Here is a 19,366-nt window from a genome sequence, read left to right on the forward strand (position 1 = left end):
TAAATAGGGTCTGCTGATGAGGAAGAGAATGATGCATCTGACTCTATGTTCTTAAAAAATTAATTTATTACTTTATTATACTATAGTAATAAAAATACTATATTAAACAATATAATATTATTTAATACAATATAATATTATATTTAAAATACTATACTAAAATACATTTTAAAACTTACTAAATATTAAAAAATAATAATGACAACTCGTGATATTACACTATATTATATTAAAAATACTATACTATACTAAATATACAAAAAAAGCCTTACTAAACACTAGAAAAATAATAATGATATATATTATTTTTAATATAATATACTATGTTATATTAAAAATATACTATACTAAAAAATACAAAAAAACTTACTAAATATAAAACAATAATAATGAAAACTTGCGATATTGTACTGTATTATATTAAAAATACTATACTATACTAAAAATACAAAAAAAACTTGCTAAATACTAAAAAGAAATGAAAATTTGTGATATTATACTATACTGTATTAAAAATACTATACTATACTAAAAAATACAAAAAAACCCCTTACTTAATACTAAAAAATAATAATGAAAAGTCGTGATATTATACCATATTATATTAAAAATACTGTACTAAAAAATACAAAACCACCTTACTAAATACTAAAAAAGTAATGATAAAAGCTCTTGACTCTTTTCAGAGTCCCACACAGCTTAGTGCTAATTAGTCAATGAGTTAGAACAACTCACACCAAAATCCAATTAAGCAATCACCTGTAAGTAAACAATCTCCAAACACATTCTACAACACAAGAAAACAAACACAATAATAAATAAATAAATCAACACAAGAAAAGCAAATGAAATAAAAATTATTTTTCTTTTCTCTAAAACCTCTAGCTGCTTTTCAGCTTCCCAGAAAAAAAAAAAAATCCTAACAAAAAAATCATGTTCAAAAAATATGAATACCGCATCACCCTGCAGTTCCTCCAGGGATGGTGAAGGTTGGAACCAACACCAAACTTCAACTCTGGAAAAGCTTGCACCAGCAGCACGTGGTTCAATGTGTCACCTTTAGAGGAGGAAGTGCACATCAGCTCAAAGGAGCTGAGACAGGAGACACCAAACTCTGTGCAGGAGCAGCCTTTTCCTCAGGGGCAGGCTGGATCCTTGGGTAAACAACACAACAGAGAGACCAGCCTGCCTGGCTCTCCAGCAGAAAAAACCTGCTGTGTGTTTTTCCCAAAGAGCCACATTTCAGGTAGAGAAGGGTGAGATATAAATGGAATTTGGCTTTAGCAGCTGGTCAGTGTTAACCCTGTCACTGCCGTGGGGCTGCAGCTGCCCTGAGCTACAGCCTCACAGAGAGTAAATCCAGACGGGAGGAAATCACGGGATTTGCCCTGAAAGAGGAGACAGCTCATGGCCGAGGTGGGGTCCCTTTGCTGCAGGAGCGGTTCTTTACAAGGACTGTGAGACCTGAGCCCTTCCCTGGAAACACCCCAGGCTTCACCTTTCAAAGGAGGCTCTGCGGGCAGCTGGGGCTGCAGGGACACTGTTCCTGTCTTTTGCAACTGATCCACCAGAGAGCGAGAACTTCCATCTCCAAACCACTTCTCTTGCATTGAGTTAGTGCTTACCATCAAGAGCAGGTAAAAGAAGTGGAACGAGCTCTTTGACAAAGATGCCAAACAGGGAGGGCTGGCTCCACTCCCCGTGCGAGCAGCAGTGTCAGAAGAACATTCTGATCTCTGTTCCCAGCAGATGGCACAAGAGCTCGGGCTGCTCCAGTCTCTGCTCTTGCAGCCCGTACCTGCCCTCAGGTGTGCGGCTGCTGGTACAGGAAAGATGAACCTGAGATTTGTACTAAAATAAGTGCATAAGGCTTTGTTCAGAAATGCCATGCTGACCCGTCGCTCAATTTTTGTGATTTTTTTGTTTTTGGTCATTTGCGTTGAAAGTAGTAGGTCTCAGCTGCTGTAGGTACCAGAAGCAAACGGTTGATGGCACTGCACGATCGCTGTCCCTGCAGCCGATCTCCCCCTGCAGCCTGAGTGAAAAACGAGGGTGTTTCATTTTCACGCCGTAGGAAAGACATTCACAAAATGCAATCGCCACCGACTGAGTATATTTTATTTCTTGACTGTTCTGGTACTCATCTTCCCAATCTTCTGTTCTGTGTATAAGAGTGTACAGCCTGGATGTTTCAATTATTCTAAGCTGGATCTCCCAGATCTCTAAATAGGGGATTAGGTGATGGATCCCACATGGAACTGGTGTAGTGATTTATGGCAGCTGACACAATTGACCTGCTGGAGCTGACAGCTGGGATGTCCACCAGAAGTCTCATCAGAATATCGAGAATTCCATAATTTGCCAGTGGGGGTTGTGGTGTACTTTGAATTGCACATGATGGCCCTAAGAAAGGAGACTTGTAAGGAAGCAACAAGGAACGTGAAAGAGCAAAACAGTATTTTAAAATTAATATTTCTGCAATAGGAAATTTTAAAAAGCTCCAAGGGAAAAACTTCTGCAAAAAGTCTTGTATTTTCTCTGTGCATAAGGTGCTTGTGACATTACAGACTACTGTGATGAAGTTAAAACTAGAATTAGGTTAGTTAGAACTAAAATTACAACTAAACTGGGCACAGGCATAAGCATCTTGCATAGGATAGAACTATTAATAAGTTTAATTAACGCAACCTTTAAAGCAAAGAGCATCAGGTTTTCCTCATGGTCCCTGCCAACTAAATGCTAGACTAAATAATGCTTTGTTTGGGCATCTTTCAGTCCTTCCTTCTGTCCAAGGAATGCAAGTGATTTAGTGCAGCTTCTCTATTAAATGTGATTTGGACAAAAGTCAAATGGCTGTTTTAATTTGAAGGTGTTTAAAGGTCTGAAGGTGACTTTAGAGAACTCAGTTAAGAGCATAATTGCAAAGCAACTTACAAGAAGTAACTGTGGGAGCATGAAAATATAAATGACCTAAATAGTATAAAACAGTATGATGGGAAATTTGGTTGGAACAAATGTCTTGGATGGGATAGGAATTCAGCTCCAGGAATGCAATTTTGGCAGCAGTGCCCCAAACAGAGAATGCTATTTCTGGGGAAATGCACTGAACTCTGGGTCATGAATTAAACTCAGGTAATTTATGTTCTGCTCATAAAAAGTGGCAGTGTATAAAAACAAGGAGAAATGGAATGGAATATATTGCTGTAAATTTTGTAGCTGCTGGGACCTGGAGAGTCAGTGTGTACTTCTGATGCCAGGTAATGCCTAAGAAAAATTCAAGCCAAGGAACACATAGTAAACTCTTCAAAGCTGCCAACTCAGTGACCCTAAGGAAATCCAGTTCCAAAGCAGCATATGAAGAGAGGTTTGAAGAGGTGACTTCCCAAACCCTGAACTTTATTTATTAGCTGTTTCTGACAAGCTCTAAAGAAAGGCAAATGTCTTGATATTTTGAAATTGCATGGCATGTGTTCATTTTCATAGGAAACTCTGATCTTTAGGAAATACCAATATTATTCCATTTCCTGATTTCTCATTCTTTTCTCTCTTGGTATTTAATACCAGTCTGCTGTGTAGAACTTCCAAGGCACTGTCTCTTCCAAGCCTTGGCTGCCTGGGTCCCACAGAGCTCCAGCTTCCTCACAGCCAGCTATCTTCCAGGTGCCTTTGAAGTGGGATTTCTGCTAGAAAAGCAGCTATGGGAGGAATAACCCTCCCTGTGGTAATGACAGGTAGGTCTGCTAAGGTTTGGATGCTTCACTCCTCAGCATGTGCAGGTCAGCTGGAATTCTTTATGGGAAGATGCAGCCAGATGAGAAATCTCCGCTTGGCAGAGGGATGGGTCCCTTTGGGATTTGGTGAGATCAGCTTGGACAAGTCCAGGCCCCTTATGGAAAATTGGGAGAAAAATCTACTTAATACACAGAGTGGTGGAGCTCCTTCTTTGGTATAATGCATAGGGGAGCCTGGCATGACGTTTTCTCTGGGTGTCTCTGGGGAAAGGCAGCTTCTCTCCCAGCAATATGGATCTGTTTCAGGCCATACTTCAAAGTCCAGCCTGGGTTTTTGGTGTTTGCTTTTCTCCTTTTAAACAGGAACTATCCAAAGGGCTAAAAATCTGAAGTTTAAAGAACTATACAAGCTGCCTGGAGCTCCAAAGTGTTTCTTTATAATTAGTATAAATGCATTAAATATTTAACCTTCATCCTGTGAAAACCCTGACTTTTAAAAAAGAATTTACAGCACAGGGTGGAGTTTTATCTGCTCCTAAATAGGACAGCAATTTCCTTCTTTCCATTTCTGCCCCAAATCTCAGATTCCAGAGTGCAATGAATCAATTGCAGAGGAGGAGATGACTGTTCATCCCCCTCCCTGTGCAATTGACTCTCAAAAAGTTGATTTTTCTCAGACGAGTCAGGGTGAGAGTTCTGAAGTAGCACAACTCCAGCTGGATATCTGTTCTTTATTCTGGCTTGTGGTTCAAGGTGTCTTTTTCTTAATAAGCACCTACCACTAGACTGTTAATAGTTTAACAGTCCACAGCTTCCAAGGAAATGCTTGCCAGCAGCCAGAGCTGGAAAATAACTCAGAGAATGGCATAGGCCTGATAAAAGGATTAATAAATCATAGCCCTGAGAGCTGTGAGTTCAGTTTTGTCTGACACTGGCTCCACGGATTATTTTGTGCATTCAGTGCTCTTAATTGCTTTTTCTCCCCGGAAGTTTGTGTGCAGCTCTGGGATAGATTTGGAGAGTTTTCCCAAACAAACTGAACTAGATTTCTTCCTAAATTATATATAAACTCTGGTCCTTACAGCAGACACTTGTATTTGAGCTGTACTGAGGGGGCTGAAAAACAGAGAGGGGAAGGAGTGACACGTCTTCTCATGGCAAAAGTAGAATATTTTTGCAGAATAAAGCTGCCAACCATTTCAACCTAGCTCTGCTATTCCACTTTTACTGGAATTGTTCCGTCTGTTTCTCTGAAAATGAAAGTCTGTTTCTACTCCTGCCACCTGCTATTTCCATATGAAAAAGCTGTTTGGTTATAATGAAGGTACCATTTCTCCCAAGGGCGAAGTAAGGACATTTCATCACACTGCTCTTCCTGAAATTTCACTAACCAGATTCAATATGTTACTAGATTTGATCTACTTTTCCACAAAGCTTAAAGCCTTTAAGGGAAACCTCAAGTTCTCTGTGAGTATTTACAAAACAAAATGTCATTTCCCTGCTGAACTGTAAGACAGTCTGATCTGGCAAAACAAAAAAGAGAATCCAAAACCAAGATTCACTTTAGCTTTGAGACTTACCCAGCGACAAGCCTTTGGAAATCACAATGATTTCCAAGCACAGAACATATTTTTATCCCAGGCAGAAGTCAACAACAGCGTAAACAAAAAGTTCCTTCCTGCTGACCTCAATGTGAGCAGTGGGGGGCAGTTGAGATGGCCAGAATTTGGGTTCCTGAGCAAGTCAGCATTTTGCAGGTTCATTTGTGTTTTTAAGGAACTGTTCAAACAGTCCTTGACTCCAGGAGAAACTCTCCAAATGAGTCACTTTTGACATCCACCTTTTAATGAACCCTTTGACATCATGAGCATTGTTCTCCTGCTTTCCAGGAACAGAGCAAGAAAACAGTCTGAAGACTGATGCTGGGCCACCTGAGTTTCCTGAACAGGATTCCTGGAAGAGAATCATGGAAAATTGATCCTGCTCTTAACATTTGTACAGCTGACTCAGTATCTAACCCATGACAGAATGTACTCTGGGGTACGTGACACCCAGGAGTTTATAACAAAATTAATTTGATCTTGCAGACCTGGATTCACTGCAGGAGATTCCCAAATGGCTGATAAAGGATTTGGCAAGGGAAAGAGCAGGGGGTCTGCCCTGGGCCATTTGCTGCACTTTCAGCTGTGCCTCAAGTCACCTTTTCAGGGCAGTGCAGACACAAACATGAATCAGAAAAGATTGCACAGTTACAAAGCTCTTTTCAGCACTGTATCCCTTTTCCTGGTAGCCTGGCAATCTCCTGGGCTGAGATACACTCTCTGCTTTGTCCAGGGCTAATAGTTATCATCAGGGATGGAAAGGTACAAGCTGCATTGAAGACTGAAGAGAAGACAGAGCTGAATTTTTTTCTCAAATCCCCAGAAAGCCATCAGCTGTGACTAGAGCTCTGGTTAGGATACTGCAGCTCCTTGTAGACTATACAGGCTCATAAAACACACCAGGCTCTTGCTGCTTCTTTGAGTCCTTTGGGTTCCAGCCTAAGTTCAGTCCTGAAGGAATAAGGATTGGGGCCCATAGCAGACAGAGGCTTTCTTGAAAATCCCAATTGACACTTCCCTATTAATATTAAAGATCTGTCTGGTTTTTGCAAGCCATCTTTATTTCAGGCCTGATTCATTTATCAAATGCTCACAGATCAGCCAAAGGCCAGGGCAGTACATGGGAGTGTGTTAACACATCCACTCTTGGATTGCCAAAACATTTTCCAATTATCTATGCTGATGCCAGCTGCTTGGAACATGGAAAGCCTTTCATACAGAAAAAACTCTGGTAAAGAAACAATGAAATCAGGATAGCTGAAGATGTCTTCCCAGGCTGGGTGAGACAGAGACACAAAGGAATCATCACAAATGCACACCTAAACACTTTACAAACATGAATATATCAAGGGATGAAGTCTTTGTAGTCCCAGGAATAGAGGCAGAGGGTGTCTTTTTGTTTTAAATCGGTTTTCTGACAGATTTCTTGAAGGAAGCACCACAAAACTGCTGTAAGCCCTTAACTACAAGTGCTACCAGCCACTAGATGTCCCAGAGCTGCACTCAAACTGCACCCATCAGCTGCAGACAGAGGGAGGGCAAACTTGGCAGTGCAGGAGACAAGGTATAATTTAACAGACTCGCTGATTTGTCTGGAATCAGCACACATATGTCCTTCTTTAGGGCTTGTGTTGTACCTCTGATGGTGCAAAGAAATAAGGGATCTGAACACATAGATGTGAGGAAGAGTTTCCACATCCCAAAGCTGGTCTTGCTTCATTTATTGTTTCTTTTAAACAAGGGTACAGCAACACTGCTGCCACATCAGGAAAGCAAAGAGGGGTGGGAAAACTGACACTTCAGTGTTAATGAACTCCTCAGAACTGCAATATGGAAGAGCAGAAGGCAAATATTTCTGGTCTTGTCAAGCTGGTGTAACTGTGGATCTGCACATGCACATGAAGGTGCAATGTCAAGTTGCTTTTCTTTTGCTGTTCCTCATTTGTGGTTTAGCATCTCTGCTCAGCAAGCTGCAATGATGCAAGTTTCTATACACACGTGCACTGTTTTGTGCCCACTGTTTCTCCTTAATTTTATTGCTTTGCTATAATATTCAGAAGTGTTGTGATTTGGCATTTGACCCAGGAGAAAGTTGTGAACAGCTCACTCAGAGAAAAAGTCCAGAAAATGGCTCAAGCATGGCTTGTGTTCCTTTCACACAGAAGTGGTTTAGAAACATTCACTTTTCTGACATCCTGATACCCACAGGGCCTCCTTCAGCCTATGTTTAACCTCCCTCCACCTCCAGTTCTTGGCTAATTCTTCTCTCTGAGCAATCTTTGTGATGATCAGCCATATCTCTGCTTGTATGGAGCCTTCTGCAGCACTGGAGTGTTGTGTTAGAGCTCCCCTATTTCTCTTCTCGCTGTTGCTCTGCTGCATGATCCACCTGATCCATCCCAAGCAAAATAACTTTGCCTGATATGCACAGCATATCCTGGCACTGCTCTGAACACACCCTCACACATAGCTGGGATTTTGGGGTGCTCAGAAACCCTGGGGAAAAGTCCTCAAAGCCCACTGCTCTGCCTCCTGCTTGAAGTCATCTCCTACAAGTGATTTTTTCCTGTTTATCAGGGAAAACAGAGACTGTGATCCTGCAATGCTCCCAAATCTGCCTCTTTCCTATGGCACTCACTTGCCACACAATTGTTATTTCTTCTCTGTCAGAGCAGTAATTTAATCACACATGCCAGGATCCAGCCAGCATGTCCAATAAAGGAACAGAAGCAATTTAATGTGATTCATGGTCAGGACTAATCATGACAGGACTAATTCTTTGGCATTCATTCCTCAGAGTAAAGAGTCAAGGAAAAAAATATATTCTTGATTAGATTCTAAGAAAGTAGAAGAGTCCATAACCTCTTCACAGGCAGAAAGGAAGGGAAATGAATCCAGGACATATTTTTTTTATAAGTGACCCCCTGCACTGCTGGATGAGGAGGGAGAAAGGACTGTGTCAGAGAACTGTGGTGCTGCACTTGCCTCCTCTAAACCATTCCTTCCAGAGTGTAAAAAATTTCAGGAGACAAGGCTGGATGTGACAGTAAAAGGTTCTTGAGGTATTGTGGTATCTTGCTTGCTTTCCCTTGATACATCAACTACTAAGCAGGGTGAGATAGAAATGGGGGTTTGGATGCAGAAAGGTTGCATGGGGGCATCTGCTCTCCATTCTGGTGCAGAATGGTGGTGCCATTTGTTCTTGGCAGGTCCTGAGGATGAATGAGAGAGAACTAATGAGAACATCAGAAAGAAACCATTTATTAATGCTTCCCTTGCTAGGAAAATCCAATGTGTCAGTCTCCTGTTCCTTCTACCTTACACCTCCGTGACACTGGGTGACATTTTTAGCTTAGTCATTTTATCAAGGCTGTGAGATAAATCACTGCCCAGTGTGGGAAATGAGCTCAGCAACATTTATAGCAGTGTGGGGTCTCATGAAATCTTAATTCAATGACCTTTGAGTAAGAATAGAGGCAAATATACACTCCTGTCAGGCAACCACGTCCCGGACTCCATCAAACCCTGCCATCTACTGCTCTGGCTGTTCTGATCCTGTGCTGCACACCAGCCCAGGTCTCAGGTGATCCTCTGCTTCAGTCCAATGGGAGTGCTCAGAGAGTTCATTTCTGCAGCCAAAGCTGCGGGCAGGAGGGATGAAACGCTTTCCCAGGTTGCAGCAGTGCTGGTGACAGAGCTGATGGTTAATGCCATCTAAAGGCAGGAGAGGCTGCAGCCCTGCTCTTCTGAAGCCTGCCTGTGACCATAGGAGCCACAATCAAGACCTGTTGCAGCATTATCACATCACATTCATCTGACAAAGCTGTCATTTTGCACTTTGGGCCTGGGGAAGCCCCATGGTGGGCAGGATGGCAGCCAAGCCTCGATGTATGCATGATGTGACAATCCTGTCACAGTGCCTAGGGACCTTCTGTGGCATGTCTGGCCCTGTGGTTAATGGCATTAACCCAGGCAATAACTGTGAGGGATCAGGACAATGTTGTGGGAACTGCACCTCAAAATCTCAGCAATGACAAGTCCACAGTGCAGCTGCACAGAGCTTGTGACCAGCAGGCAGCAAAACAAAGCACAGAGGCTCTTATGCTCTGGTTGTCAGAGGACTGATGTTGTGGTCCTTCATAACACATCCCTTCCCTTCAGTGCCTCTTTATCTGCCCACTTCTCTTTCTCTGGCCAAGCCTCTGTGCTCTTCTCTTCACATATATCTAAATAAAGAAAGAAATCAGAAGAAACAGTGGAGCAGCAGTGATGCCACTATTCCCGTGATCATCATTATTTGTCATATCTACCCTCAGTTATGGTTTGTTTGTGCTGGGTTTTATCCAAAAGCATGGGAATAAGATATTCCTCACCAGAGGGAACACAGAGTGCAGTTTAGGATGTGATGCAACAGGTGGGGGTGTTTCAGGCTGGCAGGGACCATCTCTCCCTGCTTGGCTGGGTGGCAAATCTCTCTGGCCCTGGGCAGGAGGCAGCCAGGGAGCCTCTCACCTGCAAGGAAGCAAAGGCAAAGCGTTTGGTGTCAGCTCAGCCCGGTGACAAGGACAGGAGCACTCCTCAGAAGTGCAGGAGTGGCTTTGCCAGGAAGCTGAACTCCTGGGTGGTGGGACACGGCTGTCAGGAAGCCCGGCCAAATGTCTCAGAGAGCCTGTGACGTGGCACTGCCTCTCCACCACACACACACCATCTGCCACCAGCCGTCCCCAGGCACAGCCTCAACGTGTGCCTGCTCGCAAAGCAAGGCTGCAATTAGCTCTGGGAGAAGGAGGCTGGTACCAAATGCCACCCCACACGAGCTCTGAACTGAGGTGGGGGCACTGCACGGTGCCCTGGCCACCAGTCTGCCCAGTTCACACAACCACCATGTCCACGGGGCAAAATTACTTCCTCATCAGTGGCTTCCTCACGAAAGTCTGAAGAAACTTCCCTAAAGAGAGAGAGAGGAGAGAGCTCACAGTGATAGGTTGACTCTGGGCTGTGTTGGGGTGGTGGAACACGTGCACGTGCAGCCCATTGCACCTTGGTTGGTTTGAGTAGATTTGGAGCTCAACTCCCCACCCAGCGCAGGGTGCATCAAACTGCTGATTCCTCTGCCAGCCTCATTCCTCTTCTGCAGCTCAGGCACTCCTGATTTCCCCATGAGATGCTGCAGGGATGGGTCTGCCTTCCATCCACACCATGGCTGTGGAATGCACAGCCCAGCATTCCCTCTGGTCCCTGCCAAGGGTGCACAAGGTAGGCTGGAACTGGTGTTTGCTTTCTATAGGGCCTGTCTCCCACATGTCCTTTGCTTTCTTGATGGTAGAACTCCCCCTGAACTAGAAGAATTTGCCATTTTAATTGAAAACTTTGTTGATGATTATTGATGAGGGTGTCATAGATTTTACTGTTCTCTACCCTCTCCCTTTCCTCTCTTAATTTTCTTGCTGTTGGAGACAGCCATCTGCTCTTCCTGCCCCAGGGCTCAGCCCTTGGGATTATAATATCTCCAAGCAGTCCTGAGTACAGGAAAGCTATGAGCCAGTAGACTTTGTGAGCACCAGAGTGAGGAAGCCTCATGGGAACAGAGTGAGAAAATAGCAGGCCCAGCCTAATCATCATCTTGGAGCTCTCCCCTCACTTGGGAAGCTGAGACCGGCGGCAGAGAGAAGCTGCTCTGTGTAATCACTGCTGCACATGGAAAACCTGTGCCAGGCATTTTTCTTGGTTCCCAGGCTGCTTGGCACCTGTCTGCCACCCAGCTCAAATCCAGAAACTTTGCAAAGCAAAAGAATGCCAATCTTCTGAACTGCTTAGTAGTGAGTTCCTTCCCAAGAAGGAAAATGTGGCTTTCAATGCAGCTCCTGTTCTCCAGGGGTTTGTGGTGATCAGCTGCAGCCTGACAGTGCTGTGAGGACTCCAGCAAAGCCCAGATCTGTGGCACAGTCAGCAGAGGCTGGACAGAAAGAGCTGGAAGCTTGGGATTGCCCCTTGCCTGTCCTTCTGCAGACTGGGGCTCTGGTGCAGCTTCATGGGGCTGATAACTGGTGATAAGGACAGGCTCCAGATCTGCTCAGTCAACATGGACCTGCTGCTCTGCTTCATGGGCACCTCACAGAGCTGAGGGATGGGGCTGATAACCTGCTGCTCTGCTTCATGGCCACCTCACAGAGCTGAGGGATGAAGCTGATAACCTGCTGCTCTGCTTCATGGGCACCTCACAGAGCTGAGGGATGGGGCTGATAACCTGCTGCACAGTGAGGGATGGGGCTGATAACCTGCTGCACAGTGAGGGATGGGGCTGATAACCTGCTGCACAGTGAGGGATGGGGCTGATAACTGCTGCACAGTGAGGGATGGGGCTGATAACCTGCTGCACAGTGAGGGATGGGGCTGATAACCTACTGCACAGTGAGGGATGGGGCTGATAACTGCTGCACTGCTTCATGGGCACCTCACAGAGCTGGAGGGACTGAGCCCCAGGACTCTTCATCAAAAGGGTGGAATGTCAAGTCCAGCCTGGCCAGGAAAATCAATTCCTTCCTGCCCAAAGGCGGGTGAGTTCAGCAGGCTGTGCAGTGGACAGTCAGCTGTTTTGGACAGTCAGCTCTTTCTTGGAGAGTAGGATTGAGCTCCACCATCTAGGGCATTTTCCCTCCTCCCTCAGGAAACAGAACTGTGCTCCACTTTTTCCTCTAAGAACTTTCTTTTCTCCCTGCAGTCTTTAGTTAACGAGACTTCCCCGCTCCAGAAACTCTGAAAAAAAAGGTAAATTGTTGCCAACTTTCTTCAAGATTCCGTTACAAGGAGTCCAATAAAGCACAAGAATAGACCTGATTTGCTAGAAAGTAGGACTTTTTTTCCCCCTAGAGCTTGTTCCTATTGCCACAGAGGAAGCTCCAACACAGTGATCCACCTGCACCTGGGAGTGTGGTAGGAACAAGCCCAGAGGCAGGTGGTGGATCCCTGGCTCAGCAGAGCTCCTGGAGTGCTGGCAAAGGGCTCCATGCTGCTGCTCTGCTCACAATCACCTGGTGGGATTTTCAAGTAGGGCAGATGTACATGAACTCCATTTCTCTGACCCTCCTGTCAGGTATTAGATGCACATGCTGGAGATTGTGTCTGTAAAGGATTGATGTAAACAGAAACTTTATATCAAACAAGAAGAGGTGACAAGGAATGAGCCACAACCTTCCAAAGAGGGAGCTGGGTGTCTGGGAGTTTTCAGGTCCTGGCAGAGTGTTGTACTACTGAGGTGGAAATATGGAAGTTCCACAGCTCCACACCCGGTCAGGTCGCTGTGTCCAGCCCAGGAGGAGCTAGAGCCCACCTGGACTCCCTGGGGAGGGCATCCACACAATCCCATGTTTACAAAATGCCCATGTAGTGCTGGAGCTGGACACACTGGGATGAGTGCCTGTGCCAGGGAAATGCACTCGCTCAGGGTGACAGGCTGCCTGCAGCCCTGCACAGGTGTGTAGGACAGGAAACCAAGGAGAACAAATATCCTGTTCAAATACTGGAAGACAGTGTGTAATTACCTGAGCTGGGAGCTGGCCAGGATTCCGGGAGCCATAGTGCTGCAAGAGCAAAAGATGAAACACGTGAGGGAGTGATGGATGGGGGAGATGGGTACCAGAGAACCAGGCACAGATTTTTACTCTCTTTAGGAAGGCAGCATCTCTGCACTGTGCCCATTGCTGGAGCTTTGACCCAGCAAGGATGGAGAGAGAGATGTGTGCACCCTTCCCAGCCCCTCCATTGCCCTGCAGAGCTGGGGATGTGCCCAGGGGATGCTCTGGCCCAGGTACCCCTTGTACCATCCCTCACTGCTGTGTCCCAGCCAGAGCCCCTCACACAGAGCCCTCAGCAGCTCCACAGGACTCTGTGCACTGGGCATGTCACACCCTGTGCCAGGCCCAAGGTGCATCCACACCTGGACACGGCTGGAATGGCACAAAGCATTTCAGCAAAAGCAATCCCAGAATCTGGTGAGGAATGCAGATGGGTTGGAGCAATGCATCACAAAACCCTTTGGGGCAGAGCAGGGAGTCAGAGACTTCAGTTGATTGTGGCAAACCCCTGTCCCAGGCCTGTGGTGCTTGCAGAGACCAGCCCACAGTTCCCTCTCTTCCTTCCCATCCACATCTCCACATATCCCATCACACTTTTCAAGAACCATTTTTCTCCTTAATCACCAGCCCCAAGTTTCAAAGTTAATTGGGGCTGGTGAGGTATAAATAGATGCTGGACCAGATGGAAACTCTGTCGTGATTTATAGCTCACTGAGCCATCACATGTTCCACTTGTACTCTGAGCAAGGGCACCATTAATTATGACACTGCCCAGGCAGATCACAGGGGAGGTTACAACAATGATTTTCAAGCTGAGCACTTAAATATAACCAGGTTGTGACGTTTTGCTGAGTGTGTGAGATGCAGACAGGACCTGCTTGTTGCAGTGGCACCATTTCCAGAGCATTTCTCCAGTGAGCCCCAGGGGAGCTCATGAAGCAGCTATTTTGGTGACTTGTGCATGGACAGAGCCAACACAGCCAGTCCTTTGCAGGGTCTTGTCTTTGTCCAGGCACACTGCAATAAAGCTGAGGGATATTTTCTAAGTCCTGTGAAGGGAGAAGGGAGAACTCTGCACTCCTGGCCTGAGGAAACCAGAAAAAGAAAGGAGATGTGGGCACCCCATGCTACAAGCTCTGTGTCCTTGCCTCCATGGACCATCATACACCACCCCAGGGCTGCAGTCCAGGCTGATGAGAGCAGAGGAGAGGGACATCTCCTGAGCAGTGTTTTCAGGGGGATGCAAGGATCGAAGGACTTGCTGGAGGTCATCTGGGAGGGTCTGGTGCTGCACCAGTTCTCCTGAGTTTTTCAGGCCTCTTTTTATCACTGCCTGTTTCTCCTTGTAGCCCACGCTTAAAACTTCTATTCAGTTATCCATTGTGAATTGGGATTTTGCTAATTACTGGAAGAAAGGGAAGCTCAGGACACAGGGGGTGACTAGTCCCGCCTTTCCCCAAGCCCATTCTGCCTCAGGAGCACACTCCCCATCACTTGTGAAGCACCCAGTTCAACAAGAGTGTGCAGTTGTCCTGATTTTCCTGGAACCTGCTGCTCAGAGGTAAAATGAGAACACAAGCCCCAGCCTGCTCTTGCTTTTCAAAAGTATTGACCTCTTGCATTCCCTGCACAGTGCAGCTTCAAAATTCAGACATGTGTCACACCCTGCTGCCAGATAGAGAAATCTTTACGAAATCTTCCTTGGGAACTCTTTGCATGACAAACTGAATAAGATGTGCAATTACAGAGCCATGATTTAAGAACTTAAAACCCAGCTAAGCTCAATAGAAGGTATCAGACTTAAAAACAATACGTAGGGAGAATTTAATCTTGCAGGGACTGCAGTTATTTGAGGGGAGAGATTGTGTTTGGGATTAAGAGTCAAATTACTCCACAAGTTTTTATTAAACCTTTATATTTTCAGCTCTACCTTCTTACAGCTGTTTTGGGACAGGAGCTTGATTTTATGATGGGCATAAATCCCCCTGAAATAGTTTGGATTCTCTGAAACAGGCAAAACATGAACAAAATGGATTTGGACTTTATCTGGGCTGCTGACGACTTAGAGCCCCCACAAGCATTTCATTAAGACATGCAATTTTCCAGAAAGCAAAAAGAGATCTAAAAAAAATATCTAATTTCCCTAGTGTTCCTTAAAACCCCAGAGAAGCCTTGAGCACATACACACACCCCTTGCTGTTCTGCATGCACACTCCTGCTGGGAAGTGCATGTCTGAGCATCCTTGTTTTGAATGGATCCCAGTGACACCCCACAGAAACATTCACTTGGGGAAGCAACCTCCTGATTGTCTTAGAGCTCCAGGCAACACAGCCCAGCTCCTCTGGGGGGATGCTGGGTGGGGTGGATGCACAGACAGGGCTCTGTCAGTGCCTGGATCTCAGGATCTCTGCTGGTCACAGTGACTCTGAGATATGTTCGAGTCTCTTTTTCCCAGCCCAGCTGTCGAAGAAGGAGTCAGAATTCTTCTGTTCTCATTCTTAAGGTTGTTTATTATTTCTTATCCATAATATTCTTTCTCTGACCTGCTGAGATCTGTCTGTCAGGTCAGGTTGAGGCATACTGGTGTCATCTTTTTATAATAAAAACTACGTGTACATTATTTACCATAACTTCCCAACACCTATCACCTATGTTAGACAATGAGCTTCTACCCTAAACAAATCTAAAAATACCAACATCACCCAGAAGATGGAGGCTAGGAAGAAGAAGGAAAACGGACAAGAATGCCCAAATTCCTTAATCTTGGGACCCTGAGCCCCCATTCTAAAAACCCCAAAATCTATTTTTCACCCTGTGATAAATTCACTACCAATCTACTTAAATTTTCATGGCTTGTAAATCCTCACATAAGGTTGGTAATTTTTCCCATGGGTCAAGATCAAAGGCACAGGGGTCTTGGTCTCTGTGCCAAGGTCTTTGAGACCCCTGGGCAGGGGCTGGAGCCCTCCAGGGCAGCCAGAGGAATTTCCTGGGTTCCAACACCTGGATGGCCACAACCCTACTGGACACAGGATATGTATCAAATACAGGCTGACCCCAGTGTCTGGGGATGATGGGCATCTGACTCCATTAATTGAATACTGAATAATTGCTTTATTTAAGCTATATTATATTATATTATATTATATTATATTATATTATATTATATTATATTATATTATATTATATTATATTATATTATATTACATTACATTACATTACATTACATTACATTACATTATATTATATTATATTATATTAATACTATATTGTAACTATACTATATTAAAGAGATACTATACAAAAGATACTAAATAAAAACCTATGACTGTCTCCAGACATCCAGGACACAGCTTGGACCAACTGGCCAAGGAAACAAAACAATCCTCCGCAGAATCCAATTCACAAATCACTTCAGGTAAACAATCTTCCTAACACGTTCCACAGGTGCAAAAACAACAGGAGCAGAGAATACAGATAAGAATTGTTTTCTCTTCTCTGAGGCTTCTCGCTGACTTTCCCAAAAAATATCCTTGTGAAAAGTTGTGCCTGCTTGCTCTCTGTGGAGAGAGCTGTGGTTGCAGATGTGGTTTTATGGTGGTGGGAGGCTGGGGGCTCAGGGGCTCACACCTGTGATTGTATCTACAAATTTCCATCTTCCACCTGACAAATTAATCCAAGCACACAGACATCATGTCCTGGTGTGCAGTGGATGTATCTGTGCAAGACAAATGTTTGGTTTTGAGTGAGCATCATTGCTGTAGCAGAGAGGGCAGGAGCTGGGACAAATGCTTTTCCTCATTGATGCCTCTGATTCAATGGGGTTTCATTCAGCTGGCAGCCAACTCGGGGACTGGGAGCTGAGCTCAGAGCTGAATGGAGCTGGCTGTCCCCAGCTGCAGGGTGGCATCCCTCTCCAGCTGTATGGAGGGTAATGTCATGTTATCAAAACATCCCTGCCTGCAAAAATACCTGGGAAAGAAAAAAATGAGTGTCTGTGGTTTGATGCAGGCAGTGCTGGCCTGGAGGTCCCTGTGCAGCAGCTCCCTGCAGCTCATCCTTGGTGCCATCACCCAGCAGCCAGTGCTCTTCTTGCCAGTGATACTGAACAAACACACTCCTCTCTCTGCATCTCTGCAAGTGGGGTGACAAATGCAAAGTGCTTTAAGGCCCTCTGTGGGAAATAACTCACTCCTGTTGCCAGGCCTGAGTGTGTGAACATCATTTTGTCTACAGGGACTGCGGGTCCATGCCAGGTGAACATGGGTATAGACCACATGTTATTAAATGAAACACAGAGGCTGGGAGAAGGAAGGAGCAGTCTGAGATGGGGAGCAAAACACCAAACACACACTGAGGTGTTTGCAGGTCTGATCCCCGGCACAGAAACCCTTCTCTGCTGTGTCTCTGCAGTGGATCTGTGCCAGCTCCCCACAGGCAGGGCTCCTGTGCAGGCTGTGAGTCCCTGACAGGCCAGGCACTGTCACAGCTGACATGGCAGGAGGAGGAATGCTTCTGTCCCCTTCTGCTCTGCTCCCTGTCCCCTTCTGCTCTGCTCCCTATCCCCTCCTGCTCTGCTCCCTGTCCCCTCCTGCTGCCATGCTGCTGTCTCACCCACTGCTCCATAATGGCTCCTCTTCCCAGCTCTGTTTGCTCCTTTGCTCCTTCCAGCCCAGCTCAGTTGCTTTATTCCTGTGGGGATTCTCATGGTGTCCTTAATTTTCTGAGTCTGGCCAATTCCAGCTTGTGCCAGGTCCCAAGGACCTTTTCACCTTTGCACTTTTCATTTGAAAAGGATGAGGCAAAGTGGGGCAGCATTGTGCACCAGGGAGGCTGAGGTGGGTACCAGGGAGCTGCACCTCTGAAAGCATCCTGGGTACATGGATTGTTATTATTATTAATTGTTATTTGAGGAGTAGTGTGGTAACACACTGCCATGAAATTGTCCTTGTCACCATGGCTGTGTCACCTGCCATCACAGGCTGATCCAGGCAAAGGCCCCTTTCTGTCCAACAGCTGTGCAAATGCTGTTTGCAATCCCTGGCCTGCAGCACCATCCTCCCTGCCCATCCCTGCTTTTGTGCTGGGCAGCAGAGAGGCAAAGGGCAGGGAAATATTCACCAGGTTCAGGGCTGGCTTCATACCTGGTTCTCTCAGCAGGATGAGCACTTCTCATTTATGACAGAGGGAAGTAATTTGATGTTTTCTGCTGGCTGCACTCTTCTATCAGCCTGACCCTAACCCTGGTGGTGTGAAGCACTGGCTCTGTGGAGGCAGCTGGCAGGAAAGGAAGACAAGGGCCCTTCCTTGCAGCCCCTTTGCCCAAGCAGCACCATCCTGGTGCAGGGCTGCTCCCTCCTCCCCAAGCCAGCTCCTTGCCAGTGACCCTGGCTCACTCCCACTGCGGTGCTGCTGCTCTGGGTGATTAATTCACTGTGAGTAATTTTGGAGCAGATGATCTCATTCACGTGGTTCCTGCTATTTCCCTGGCAGAGTGGAGAGAAGGGGGAGAGGAGAGGAGAGGAGAGGAGAGGAGAGGAGAGGAGAGGAGAGGAGAGGAGAGGAGAGGAGAGGAGAGGAGAGGAGAGGAGAGGAGAGGAGAGGAGAGGAGAGGAGAGGAGAGGAGAGGAGAGGAGAGGAGAGGAGAGGAGAGGAGAGGAGAGGAGAGGAGAGGAGAGGAGAGGAGAGGAGAGGAGAGGAGAGGAGAGGAGAGGAGAGGAACATGATGTCCATGGGAGCTGTCCCTCTGTACATGCTCAGGAAGCCCAGCTCCAGTTTGATGACCACTTAGTGGTACAGTGCTACAGGCAGAGCGGAAGAAAATTTGCTGGCAAATTGGTTTCTCCCAATAGAGAGCAGTTTGATCATTTAGCACGATAGGAGCTCACTTATGGCTTTGTAACAAGGCCAGCATTTGGGGCAGCAAGTGGCTCCTGTGGCTGAGGAGCAGCCTGTCTTGCTGGGCTCCTGGGGGGCTGGGGAGGGCCCCCAAGGTAGGATGTGGCACTGGAACTCTGGGCCCTTGGGGACTGCCAAGTTCTGCCCCTCCAGGGGCTGGGGAAGCTTTGTGAGGAGCTGCAGGGACTCCCTGCAGCCCACAGTTACCAGTAGGAAAGCCCAGTGGATTTAGAAGCCTCCAGCTGCCTGCTGAGAGAGTCAGAGATGTTAAAGAAACCTTTAAAGTGAGGCCATGTTTGGACCTGCACTGAGGTGGCTGCTCCTCACTGGCAGCATGGTGGGTGAAGGGAGAGCGAGGGCAGCAGCACTGCCCTGTCCCGGGGTGCACCACGAGCAAACTGGAGTGAACCCTCTGAAATGGGATGAGATTAACAAAGCAGCTGAATTATTCTAAGCTAATAAACTACCAAGTCCAGATGGCTCCCACTATGAATACTATTAAACAGAAAAACTCAGGGTAAATTAGGAGATTTGAAGCGAAGGCTTTTCTTGTACAGAAGA

This window comes from Melospiza melodia, chromosome 19, assembly GCF_035770615.1.
Source record: "Melospiza melodia melodia isolate bMelMel2 chromosome 19, bMelMel2.pri, whole genome shotgun sequence".
Lineage (NCBI taxonomy): Eukaryota > Metazoa > Chordata > Aves > Passeriformes > Passerellidae > Melospiza > Melospiza melodia.